Source organism: Euprymna scolopes, chromosome 34 (genome assembly GCF_053919585.1).
Source record: "Euprymna scolopes isolate OS-2025 chromosome 34, ASM5391958v1, whole genome shotgun sequence".
Taxonomy (NCBI): Eukaryota; Metazoa; Mollusca; class Cephalopoda; order Sepiida; family Sepiolidae; genus Euprymna; species Euprymna scolopes.
The window spans coordinates 33622095-33636940 of record NC_136515.1 but is presented as its reverse complement, the minus strand read 5'-3'; the positions used below and the strand labels follow the sequence as shown (position 1 = coordinate 33636940).

The following is a 14846-nucleotide window of genomic DNA, read 5'->3' as shown; positions in this document are numbered from 1 at the left end:
CAGACTTGAAACTCTAAATAAATATATGTATAAAAAATACCTTATACAGACCTGAAACCCTAAATAAATAAATGTAAAAAAAATCCCTTATACAGACCTGAAACTTAAATAAATATATGTATAAAAAATCCCTTATACAGACCTGAAACCCTAAATAAATATATGTATAAAAAGTCCCTTATACAGACCTAAAACCCTAAATAAATATATGTATAAAAAATCCCTTATACAGACCTGAAACCGTAAATAAATATATGTATAAAAAATCCCTTATACAGACCTGAAACCCTAAATAAATATATGTATAAAAAATCCCTTATACAGTCCTAAACCCCTAAATAAATATATGTATAATAAATCCCTTATACAGACCTAAAACCATAAATAAATATATGTATAAAAAATCCCTTATACACACCTAAAACCCTAAATAAATATATGTATAAAAAATCCCTTATACTGACCTGAAACCCTAAATAAATATATGTATAAAAAATCCCTTATACAGACCTAAAACCCTAAATAAATATATGTATAAAAAATCCCTTATACAGACCTTAAACACTAAATAAATATATGTATAAAAAATACCTTATACAGACCTAAAGCCCTAAATAAATAGATGTATAAAAAATACCTTATACAGACCTGAAACCCTAAATAAATATATGTATAAAAAATCCCTTATACAGACCTGAAACCCTAAATAAATATATGTATAAAAAATCCCTTATACAGACCTGAAACCCTAAATAAATATATGTATAAAAAATCCCTTATACAGACCTAAAACCCTAAATAAATATATGTATAAAAAATCCCTTATACAGACCTAAAACCCTAACTAAATATATGTATAAAAAATCCCTTATACAGACCTTAAACACTAAATAAATATATGTATAAAAAATCCCTTATACAGACCTAAAGCCCTAAATAAATAGATGTATAAAAAATACCTTATACAGACTTGAAACTCTAAATAAATATATGTATAAAAAATACCTTATACAGACCTGAAACCCTAAATAAATAAATGTAAAAAAAATCCCTTATACAGACCTGAAACTTAAATAAATATATGTATAAAAAATCCCTTATACAGACCTGAAACCCTAAATAAATATATGTATAAAAAGTCCCTTATACAGACCTAAAACCCTAAATAAATATATGTATAAAAAATCCCTTATACAGACCTGAAACCGTAAATAAATATATGTATAAAAAATCCCTTATACAGACCTGAAACCCTAAATAAATATATGTATAAAAAATCCCTTATACAGACCTAAACCCCTAAATAAATATATGTATAATAAATCCCTTATACAGACCTAAAACCATACATAAATATATGTATAAAAAATCCCTTATACACACCTAAAACCCTAAATAAATATATGTATAAAAAATCCCTTATACTGACCTGAAACCCTAAATAAATATATGTATAAAAAATCCCTTATACAGACCTAAAACCCTAAATAAATATATGTATAAAAAATCCCTTATACAGACCTTAAACACTAAATAAATATATGTATAAAAAATACCTTATACAGACCTTAAGCCCTAAATAAATAGATGTATAAAAAATACCTTATACAGACCTGAAACCCTAAATAAATATATGTATAAAAAATCCCTTATACAGACCTGAAACCCTAAATAAATATATGTTTAAAAAATCCCTTATACAGACCTAAAACCCTGAATAAATATATGTATAAAAAATCCCTTATACAGACCTGAAACCCTAAATAAATATATGTATAAAAAATCCCTTATACAGACCTAAAACCCTAAATAAATATATGTATAAAAAATCCCTTATACAGACCTAAAACCCTAAATAAATATATGTATAAAAAATTCCTTATACAGACCTGAAACCCTAAATAAATATATGTATAAAAAATCCCTTATACAGACCTGAAACCCTAAATAAATATTTGTATAAAAAATCCCTTATACAGACCTAAAACCCTAAATAAATATATGTATAAAAAATCCCTTATACAGACCTGAAACTCTAAATAAATATATGTATAAAGAATCCCTTATACAGACCTAAAACCCTAATTAAATATATGTATAAAAAATCCCTTTTACAAACCTTAAACCCGAAATAAATATATGTATAAAGAATCCCTTATACAAACCTGAAACCCTAAATAAATATATGTATAAAAAATCCCTTATACAGACCTGAAACCCTAAATAAATATATGTATAAAAAATCCCTTATACAGACCTAAAACCCTAAATAAATATATGTATAAAAAATCCCTTATACAGACCTAAAACTCTAAATAAATATATGTATACAAAATACCTTATACAGACCTGAAACCCTAAATAAATATATGTATAAAAAATCCCTTATACAGACCTGAAACCCTAAATAAATATATGTATAAAAAATCCCTTATACAGACCTAAAACCCTAAATAAATATATGTATAAAAAATCCCTTATACAGACCTACAACCCTAAATAAATATATGTATGAAAAATCCCTTATACAGACCTAAAACCCTAAATAAATATATGTATAAAAAATGCGTTATACAGACCTGAAACCCTAAATAAATATATGTATAAAAAATCCCTTATACAGACCTGAAACTTAAATAAATATATGTATAAAGAATCCCTTATACAGACCTGAAACCCTAAATAAATATATGTATAAAAAATCTCTTATACAGACCTAAAACCCTAAATAAATATATGTATAAAAAATCCCTTATACAGACCTGAAACCCTTAATAAATATATGTATAAAAAATCCCTTATACAGACCTGAAAGCCTAAATAAATATATGTATAAAAAATCCCTTATACAGACCTAAAACCCTAAATAAATATATGTATAAAAAATCCCTTATACAGACCTAAAACCCTAAATAAATATATGTATAAAAAATCCCTTATACAGACCTAAAACCCTAAATAAATATATGTATAAAAAATCCCTTATACTGACCTGAAACCCAAAATAAATATATGTATAAAAAATCCCTTATACAGACCTGAAACCCTAAATAAATATACGTATAAAAAATCCCTTATACAGACCTGAAACCCTAAATAAATATACGTATAAAAAATCCCTTATACAGACCTAAAACCCTAAATAAATATATGTATAAAAAATCCCTTTTACAAATCTTAAACCCGAAATAAATATATGTATAAAGAATCCCTTATACAAACCTGAAACCCTAAATAAATATATGTATAAAAAATCCCTTATACAGACCTGAAACCCTAAATAAATAAATGTATAAAAAATCCCTTATACAGACCTGAAACTTAAATAAATATATGTATAAAAAATCCCTTATACAGACCTGAAACCCTAAATAAATATATGTATAAAAAATCCCTTATACAGACCTGAAACCCTAAATAAATATATTTATAAAAAATCCCTTATACAGACCTAAAACCCTAAATAAATATATGTATAAAAAATCCCTTATACAGACCTGAAACCCTAAATAAATATATGTATAAAAAATCCCTTTTACAGACCTGAAACCCTAAATAAATATATGTATAAAATATCCCTTATACAGACCTAAAACCCTAAATAAATATATGTATAAAAAATCCCTTATACAGACCTGAAACTCTAAATAAATATATGTATAAAAAATCCCTTATGCAGACCTAAAACCCTAAATAAATATATGTATAAAAAATCCCTTATACAAACCTGAAACCCGAAATACATATATGTATAAAGAATCCCTTATACAAACCTGAAACCCTAAATAAATATATGTATAAAAAATCCCTTATACAGACCTGAAACCCTAAATAAATATATGTATATAAAATCCCTTATACAGACCTGAAACCCTAAATAAATATATGTATAAGAAATCCCTTATACAGACCTAAAACTCTAAATAAATATATGTATAAAAAATCCCTTATACAGACCTGAAACCCTAAATAAATATATGTATAAAAAATCCCTTATACAGACCTGAAACCCATTAATAAATATATGTATAAAAAATCCCTTATACAGACCTAAAACCCTAAATAAATATATGTATAAAAAATCCCTTATACAGACCTGAAACCCTAAGTAAATATATGTATAAAAATCCCTTATACAGACCTGAAACCCTTTATAAATATATGTATCAAAAATCCCTTATACAGACCTAAAACCCTAAATAAATACATGTATAAAAACTCCCTTATACAGACCTGAAACCCTTAATAAATATATGTATAAAAACTCCCTTATACAGACCTGAAACCCTAAATAAATATATGTATAAAAAATCCCTTATACAGACCTAAAACCCTAAATAAATATATGTATAAAAAATCCCTTATACAGACCTAAAACCCTAAATAAATATATGTATAAAAAATCCCTGGTACAGACCTAAAACCCTAAATAAATATATGTATAAAAAATCCCTTATACAGACCTGAAACCCTGAATAAATATATGTATAAAAAATCCCTTATACAGACCTGAAACCCTAAATAAATATATGTATAAAAAATCCCTTATACAGACCTGAAACCCTTAATAAATATATGTATAAAAAATCCCTTATACAGACCTGAAACCCTAAATAAATATATGTATAAAAAATCCCTTATACAGACCTAAAACCCTAAATAAATATAAGTATAAAAAATCCCTTATACAGACCTAAAACCCTAAATAAATATACGTATAAAAAATCCCTTATACAGACCTGAAACCCTAAATAAATATACGTATAAAAAATCCCTTATACAAACCTAAAACCCTAAATAAATATATGTATAAAAAATCCCTTATACAGACCTGAAACCCTGAATAAATATATGTATAAAAACTCCCTTATACAGACCTGAAACCCTAAATAAATATATGTATAAAAAATCCCTTATACAGACCTGAAACCCTGAATAAATATATGTATAAAAAATCCCTTATACAGACCTGAAACCCTAAATAAATATATGTATAAAAAATCCCTTATACAGACCTGAAACCCTTAATAAATATATGTATAAAAAATCCCTGTACAGACCTGAAACCCTACATAAATATATGTATAAAAAATCCCTTATACAGACCTAAAACCCTAAATAAATATATGTATAAAAAATCCCTTATACAGACCTAAAACCCTAAATAAATATACGTATAAAAAATCCCTTATACAGACCTGAAACCCTAAATAAATATACGTATAAAAAATCCCTTATACAGACCTAAAACCCTAAATAAATATATGTATAAAAAATCCCTTATACAGACCTGAAACCCTGAATAAATATATGTATAAAAAATCCCTTATACAGACCTAAAACCCTTAATAAATATATGTATTAAAAATCCCTTATACAGACCTGAAACCCTAAATAAATATATGTATAAAAAATCCCTTATACAGACCTAAAACCCTAAATAAATATAAGTATAAAAAATCCCTTATACAGACCTAAAACCCTAAATAAATATATGTATAAAAAATCCCTTGTATAGACCTGAAACCCTAAATAAATATATGTATAAAAATTCTCTTATACAGACCTGAAACCCTAAATAAATATATGTATACAAAATACCTTATACAGACCTGAAACCCTAAATAAATATATGTATAAAAAATCCCTTATACAGACCTAAAACCCTAAATAAATATATGTATAAAAAATCCCTTATACAGACCTGAAACCCTAAATATATATATGTATAAAAAATCCCTTATACAGCCGTGAAACCCTAAATAAATGTATGCATAAAAAATCCCTTATACAGACCTAAAACCCTAAATAAATATATGTATAAAAAATCCCTTATACAGACCTAAAACCCTAAATAAATATACGTATAAAAAATCCCTTATACAGACCTGAAACCCTAAATAAATATATGTATAAAAAATCCCTTATACAGACCTGAAACCTTAAATAAATATATGTATAAAAAATCCCTTATACAGACCTAAAACCCTAAATAAATATATGTATAAAAAATCCCTTATACAGACCTGAAACCCTAAATAAATATATGTATGAAAAATCCCTTATACAGACCTAAAACCCTAAATAAATATATGTATAAAAAATGCGTTATACAGACCTGAAACCCTAAATAAATATATGTATAAAAAATCCCTTATACAGACCTAAAACCCTAAATAAATATATGTATAAAAAATCCCTTATACAGACCTAAAACCCTAAATAAATATATGTATAAAAATCCCTTATACAGACCTAAAACCCTAAATAAATATATGTATAAAAAATTCCTTTATACAGACCTAAAACCCTAAATAAATATGTATAAAAAATCCCTTATACAGACCTGAAACCCTAAATAAATATATGTATAAAAAATCCCTTATACAGACCTAAAACCCTAAATAAATATATGTATAAAAAATCCCTTATACAGACCTAAAACCCTAAATAAATATATGTATAAAAAATCCCTTATACAGACCTAAACCCTAAATAAATATATGTATAAAAAATCCCTTATACAGACCTAAAACCCTAAATAAATATATGTATAAAAAATCCCTTATACAGACCTAAACCCTAAATAAATATATGTATAAAAAATCCCTTATACAGACCTAAAACCCTAAATAAATATATGTATAAAAAATCCCTTATACAGACCTGAAACCCTAAATAAATATATGTATAAAAAATCCCTTATACAGACCTAAAACCCTAAATAAATATATGTATAAAAAGAAAATGACAAGAACATTAGAACTCATGCACAAAGAATAAACTATTCAAAGTAGCACCAAACATTGGAATAAGAGATACAAAAAAGATGCCAAGAAAAGAAGAGGTAGACTAGACTACGAATAGGTCACACTCATGTCACTTGCATCTACTAAAAGGAGAAGAGGTACCTATTTACATAACGTGTCACAAAATCGGCCCAGAAATAATTATTGAATTCCCGAAAGATTAAAATATGTAACAAAATATAACAAAAGATTCCACAAGAAACATAAATAACAGTTAACCATATCTAACACATTACAATTAATGTTTCGGCATTAAATGACCCAAAAGTGGTTGATATGCCACAAAACAAACTATATTTTCCGTTTAAATATTGAATGCGCCCTTTACTTGCATTTGAAGTGTGGTGCATCATTTTGATTACCTACTCCAAATACTTTTATTTTCTTGCTTGACTGAAGATTAGCAAATTTTCGTAAATACTTGTTAACAGTCACTTCCATTTTGATTACTTTTTAACCTTTTTTGACTGTCAGTGCATTTCCTGTTAGAGTTTTCAAACTATAAAATTTAAGTAAAAACAAAAAAGAAAAATATTCCCAGATCATGCCGAGCACATTCATTTACTTATTTAACTTGCTTTTTCCTTAAAGTATCGATTTTCAGAGACTAAAAATATCTAGATAAAACATAACTTTATTGCATTCTCGGAATAGCAGAATTATATTTTTCAAACACAAAACCTTTGCAATTAATAACACAATTGCTCAACAATGTTTGCTTACGTTTTTAAAATGTAAACATTCATAATTTCTTTTCTTTTAAAATTACATTCCAATAATTTTGCACAAAATAAATTTAATATCAAATGTTGTACTCTAGGCCAAACATACTATATTTAACTACTCATTTTACTTTTACTAGATTCATAAAATATTGATTCTCAAATAGGATGAAAACACTGCATAGTAATATACAATTTTCAATCAAACCATATGACAACCTTTCACATTCTTGTTATAATGGAATTCTTTTTCTCATTCTTTCAGCGTCTCCTCTGTATTTTTCAATTCATGACAAATATTACCTTCCTTCTAGTGTTTGTGTATAAACACAATTAGATAGCTCTCTAAAAAAAACAGTTTTTTCAACACTATGTAATATAAGTATGTTGCTGCAAGAATGCATTTGTGTAATTATGAAATAATATGGGTATTTAAATCCTTATATTTGCTTAGAATACCCATTTTAAATGCTAGCATGTGTTGGATGGCTTTTAGAAATTTACTTCCAAACTAACCTATCTTTGGCAATGTCTTTATTTATCCTTCTTTCTCTCAAATCCATCCTTATCATTTCCTCTTATGTTTTCCTTGACCTTTTCCTGTGAACTGAACCTGTAGCCTCAGTTGTTCTACATCGACTAACCACGCACTCTGATCCATTCTTTTAACCTGACTATATCATCAAAAACTCATAATTTTTCCCGATATTGTCCAGATTTAATCTTCCACTGAGGTCATCAGATCTAAACTTGTTTTTAAGACTTGCATTATACATCCATTGTATCATTCTCATATCATTTCTCTTCATGCAACACATATCTCAATTTTCACCAACTAAATTTCAGTTCTTTGGTTGAAAGTGGTAATGCTCTGCTTGATAGTAATGACAGACTTCCCTGCTCGTTACTCCATCCACTTCTAATTCTTACAATCACATAAGCACTTCCTCTTTCCTGTTCTCCAATAGTATCACCAAGGTAACAAAACCTGTGAACAAATTCAATAGCTTTACTAATTAAATATATTTTCTCCACATCTCAGTTCTCATCTTTCTCCATTACCTTACGCTTCTTACAGTTCTACACAAACTGGTTATTATAATCTATATATATCTATAAAAGTGAACGTGTCTGTCTGTCTGTGTACATTTCCCTACGCAATAACTCTGTCAATTTTTAGTCTATAGACACGAAATTTGAAATACCGGGTACTGAGATTTGGGAAAATCGATGTGACGGGTGTCAGCCAGAAATTTGGCTGTTAAGGGGTCAAATTTCAATGATTTGACCTTTAAGAACTCTACCAAACTCCTCCGACAATTTTGGGTCTAGACACTTGAAATTTTAGATTTAGGTTCCTTGAACATGGATCTAACTTAATAAAGTGATTTGAGCCCGAAACAATAAATTTTAAGAGGTCATAATAGGGGTCAAAGTTTAAAAAAATTAACCATTTTTTTGTTTTTTTGCTTTTTTTGCACAGCATACACCTCCAAACACCCGAGCAACGCCGGGCACCCCTGCTAGTGTTATTTATAAATTTAAGATTTACAAAACACTATGATTAATATTTATAGCTAAGTAAAATAGTAAGTAAAAAATATTTGAGTTGAGAGGTAGAGGCATGAGTTTTTTGAACAACGCCAGTACACAGATCCTGATAATTTTATTAATATCTAAATTATCTAGTTGCTCGGACTGGTTCCTGGAATGTTTGCTCTTAAATATTCATTGTGTTTTCTTTTCTTATCTGCAACCTTTGCTTTTTCTGGATGAGCATTTCAAAGATGGTTTAACATATTAGTTGTAAAAGTTTTTGCTGATTTGCCACCCTTTGATGTGATGGTTTGACATAACTTGCAGGCAGCTGTATTCTTATTCTTATTCTTGGAATTGACATCAAAATACTTCCAGCAAAAACATGTCAATATTTAATTAATTTTTTTGTATTCAAATTACTTATGTCTTATATATAATTAGTAATTTATCTCAATAAAATGTACATTATCTAAACCATAAAAATAAAAATATATATGTAATAGTAGCAAGAGTCCAAACACGAGGAACAAGAGTATAACTGATGAAAAATGCTTTATTTTCGGTTCACACATTGTTGCAATTTATTGTACAATTCCTCAACATGAAAACTGCAAGATGAAGTAATAATTTTCTTTGACAAATGATTTAAAGTAAAAAATAATAATGTTAATTCGATAGGAAGAGAAAGGATGGAAATTTTTCATATGTTTTCATCTAATTGCCTCAAATTCAGTGCAGTTGTAAAAGTCTACATGTTAACAGCGCGTCGTGCCTATTATTTGATAGTAGATGTTGCATGTCACTTTGATAAATTTTCACTGGGAGTGAACTTGTGGATAAATTTTCAAATGGGAGTGAACTTATCTTCATTTACAATATAATTTAATTATTATTAGTATCATTTATGAAAACAAAATTCGCTGATGAATCAACATTAGAAAAACTTATTAATTCGCCGATGAATCATTAATCAGTAATCTTAGCATTACAAGTTGATCTTTTCTTTTTAGATAATTGTTATTTTATCAACTTGCATGAAAAAAGCTGTGTAAAAGATGCTTAAAATCGTTTGAATTATGCAAATACCATTAGTAGTTCAAAAGTTATGAGAATTTTAAATGCCAAAATTTAGGCTTTTCCTTGGACATTTTTTCTTTAGAAGTGGGCTAAATTACGGACCTCAACATTTCAAGAAATTCGGTAATTTCGCCACCATTTATTTAGTTTTCAAGCTATTCTCATGAAAGTTGGTACTCTTATGTAAAACTGTGATTATACAGTCAAATCTGACATATCTCTTTATCATAAGCCATGAATTATAAATTCAGATGTAAAAATTTCAATTTTTTTTAAACTGGTGCATGGTATCATACAATGGGTGTCTTTTCATGAACACAACTAAGTATTATAGTAGTATTTAAATATAGCTTTATTGAGAGTAGGTATTTACTTGCCTCCTCATTAAAGGAGAGCTTAATCTGGGGTGTAGCCATTGAATGCCTAATGGCCGGTATTTACTACTCCCCTCAAAGAAAAAAAAAATTTTAGTAGATATGAATTAATCTTGGAAATAAATCAAAGAAAATTTTTCATATATATTTTGGATTTCTATAAAAAATGGAAATTCCCATAGTCAACCAGAACTTATGCATTTTGGTACCAGTCCAATTTTCAATTTTGTAAATCCTCTCTATTTGGCCCCAAATACCCCTATTTTCTGAGATGCAACCATAAATCGTACTCTACATGAATCCTCAAATGTAACTTCCACAATACCAGGATTCCTGATATAAACAACAACTATATATTCACCAGTCGATGGTAATTTTCGTCATTTCTACTCTGTCGTTTTACTGAAAATTCAACTAAACAAAGAAATAAAACGGTAATTTTTTATCTTATTTCCACCTTAACATTTAAAATGGTTACTTTTATAGTTTTAGGGTATACTGAAAACGAATATTGCATTTAAAGTTTCTACAAATAAGTAGTTTTCCGGATATTAAGCAATGTCATTTCTTATGTTATCGCTGGTGACCATCTTGGAGTGCGCAACTATGAGAAACTATACGCAAACATGCGTACCAAGATGGCCACCAGCAATAACATAAGAAATGACATTGTTTAATATCTGGAAAGCTACTTATTTGCAGAAAATTTAAATGCGATATTCGTTTTCAGCATACCCAAAAACCTTTAGAGGTAGTCATTTTAAAGAAAAATGTTAAGGTGAAAACAAGGTAAAAATTTACAAAATGCATCACAATGAAATTCTTTATCGAACCACCTAATTATTATTATTATTATTTAGATATCCCCAGTTAAAAAAAAAACGGTTTTGTTTTACAGATTTAAAAAAAAATGGTTTTGACAATGAGTTAAAAATTTAAAAAAATTATACAAAATACTATTAGAAACCCAACCACAAGGACATTTATTGGTTGGGTTTCTAACAGAATTTTGTATATTTTTAAGTCATTGTCGAGATTTCAAAGACATGAGATATCACGTGGTTAGTTTTCTTCTGCTTGTGTAACACTAATTTTCGAAATAAACAAACATTTTACATTAAATAAATACACTACAAATTTATCCAACTAGCTAGAGGAGTAACTTATCTTGCCTTTGGTAATATTGATTTGGGTGCTTATGCACTTACGTTACCGTGCTATTTTTTCAAATAGTATTTTTAAGTTAAATTCAAGTTTCACAATATCTTTTTTTTATTTAATTGTTAGGTGAAAGTACAGAATAGTTAGCAAAACACCCTTCCCTCTGCATGGTAAGAATGGGTTTCTAAATAATAACCTTATTGTTTCAGCATGGTAGCATAAATGCACAAGTACCTTTTATTTATTTATTTATTTTTGAACACTAAAAAACACAATTCTACCTTAAGTACAAGTAAGTAGTTATAAATACCATGATAACAGAAACGCATGTACTTAGTACATTTTTTTGTTTTTTAACGCTTTTAGTGCATGTGTACTAAAAGCGTTAAAAACAACAAAATAGTATTGTTTGGAAATCAAATTTGAAAAACTTGAAAATAATTTTTTTAAATTGACAAACTCAGAATAAAAAAATGAAACATTTTTCTGCTTTCGTTTTGAAAGCAGAAAAAACTGTTTTCTATTTTTAAGCGAATACAAACAAAACTCATTAATACACTGACTGTAGTACGTGAGTTGTTTTACTGTTAAATTCTATAATCTGTAATTTCTATAAAAAAATAACTTTTTAAAGAAATTTCCGCACAATTAATAATTATCAAATATTTACATATTATACATGAAAATAATTTTGAAACTATTATCTATATGAAAATGAATGATATATACCAATTTATCTTATCAATTTTGAAATATTCTTTGTCAACTTTGCTTGGTCGTAACTTTGCTTCCTGTGGTCGTAAAAATATAAATCAAAGACCAGTAGAGGTGGACTTCTTTGTTTATATAGCCTGTAAAATTTCAGCCATATCCAATCAAATTTAACTCTGCGCATTTGTATCCAAACATAACGTATGAAGTGCAAACATTGAAAAAACAGTTTCTCTTTTTGCTGTCGTCATATTTTTACCGTTTTTTCATTTTTAACTTAGAGCATAAAAGCAAGATAAAATAAGATCATCGTTATGCTCATTTAATCAATGTAATTCTTTTAAAAATTGACCCACAAATGAAACAGGTATGACTTGTTGAAGTACATTAGGTATGTAGTATTGCCGATGTCCACGAAAATACAGCATGCACTTGTAATGCTAGTAATCTGTCAGTTTGCCAATCGGTACATCCCTAGTATTAACATTAATGTACAGTGAACACCCACTTTTTGGCCACTTTAGCTCCCTATTTTGTATGTTTGTTTTTTCTTATTAGTTCCTGTGAAAAAATTTTTTTTTAATTATTGTTTGAGAGGGGAGAGAGAGACATTACCCCCCCCCCGTAATTAATATTGTTTTGACAGGGTCACATAGAAAGAGGTGAGCTCCCTTCATTTGATGTTATGTTGAGAAAAAACGACACTAAGTCATCTTCATTTCCTAATATTTTTTTTGTTTGTTTTACGAGAGAGTTGCCTCTTATTAAAGCCTGAAAGCCACTCAAGGGTAATGGTTAATGTGTGTAAGATTGTCAGTGAGACAACAGCATAGTGATGAAAATTGGATAGAATTTGATTAAGATGAAGGCTCAACAAGAAATTGTTTACATTGGACTTGAAGATGTTGTAGTCAGCTGGAAATCAGGTTTGTGGTATAGTTTCACAGGCAGGTAGTTCTAGAAAAGAAACTCTGTTCATGGAATCTGTTTTAGATTTAGGCACAGATAAAGAGTGTGAGAAATTGGTGGTAGCTAGACGAGTGGTTGGTGTGAATACTTTGCAAGGGGAAATAAAAATTGGAGCTCAGTTGATCACTTGCCATAGAATATCAATAAAGCAGGGATAGACTCCCAACGTTTGTATGAGAAAGAGGTTGGGAGGAGGAGAAAAGGACATCACCTCCATTTTAGGATGTATTTGGCATTTCACAGGCATGAATTGCATTGGGTGTGAGATACCTTCTGGAGCAGTAGAATGATCCAATCATTTTTCCAGCAATCTTGCCAAGAAATTTGATGCAAGTCTTCCATTTCAAGTCCACGGTGAAGATGTTAAGCTTATTAAAGCTGTGACGTAAACATGTTTTTAAATGTATAGCCAAATTATGTTTCTATAAATAAAATTTTTATTACAAATAAATAGCTCTATTTATTATTGAGCACTATTATATAAACACAGATTTTTTCTCTGTGGATACAAACTTTACCTGGATTACTATACACATATATATAGGGTGGGGCAGAGCAACTTGCTTATTTGAAATATTAATTAAAACACAATGCAGGTATACATGTAATTTCTTGAACTACAACTAGTACAACATTTAAACTTTTTGTTTTACCAGTTTTAAAGATGATATCAGTAAGATGGCATCCATTCTTCTCTATACACTGAGTTAATCGAACTCTGAAGTTTGTCAACTCTTTCCAGCAAATCGATGGGTATGTTGGCAACAGCTCGACCAATGTTGTTTTTCAGGTGTGTCAAGATGCTAGGACGATTGTTTTAAATTGATTTCAGATATCCCCATAAAAAATAGTTACACGGTGATAAATCAGGCGACGATTGCACAACCGCTTGAAAAAATACCTTAATAGCAAAAGCGCGTTCCAACTTCGTCCACTCCATGATACTCACTGGGGTTCCTGAAAAATAAACAAAAATAAATAACGCACATTAAGAACCAAACTTTAAGCCTCACGTTCTCAAATAAGTCCATCCCTCCCATCCTTGGAGCAAACATCACTTTGGACGCCAAATTTAAATAAGCAAGTTGCTCTGCCCCACCCTCTGTGTGTGTGTGTGTGTGTGTGTATATATATATATATATATATATATATATATATTTAAAGGAGATTAGAACAATCGTCTAAAGAGCAAAGTGTATTTTAATGTAATATTAAAATTACTAGTTTAATTAAAATACAGGGAAAGAAAAAGTGCTCGTTGTAATTTAGATATATAATAAGCTCGATAGGTAAATATCCTAGAGCTAATTTAATATTTAGTAATGTGATTGATAATTTAAAAATAAAATTATGATTAAATTAAAAATCTGTTTCATAAGAAGGAATAACAACAAAATCAATAATTTATACGATCGTTTCGGAAAGCAATGTTTTTATTGTGGTAGACATCAAGTTACGGACAATAATTATTACATATAGATTTT

The 14846-nt window shown here is 28.2% G+C and overlaps 1 protein-coding gene across 3 annotated transcripts in view; it reads left to right on the top strand.

Moving 5' to 3' along the window:
- Positions 1-14846, top strand: part of LOC145259170 (UMP-CMP kinase-like) — a 226984-nt gene that overhangs the window by 180982 nt on the left and 31156 nt on the right. The window lies entirely within an intron of this gene.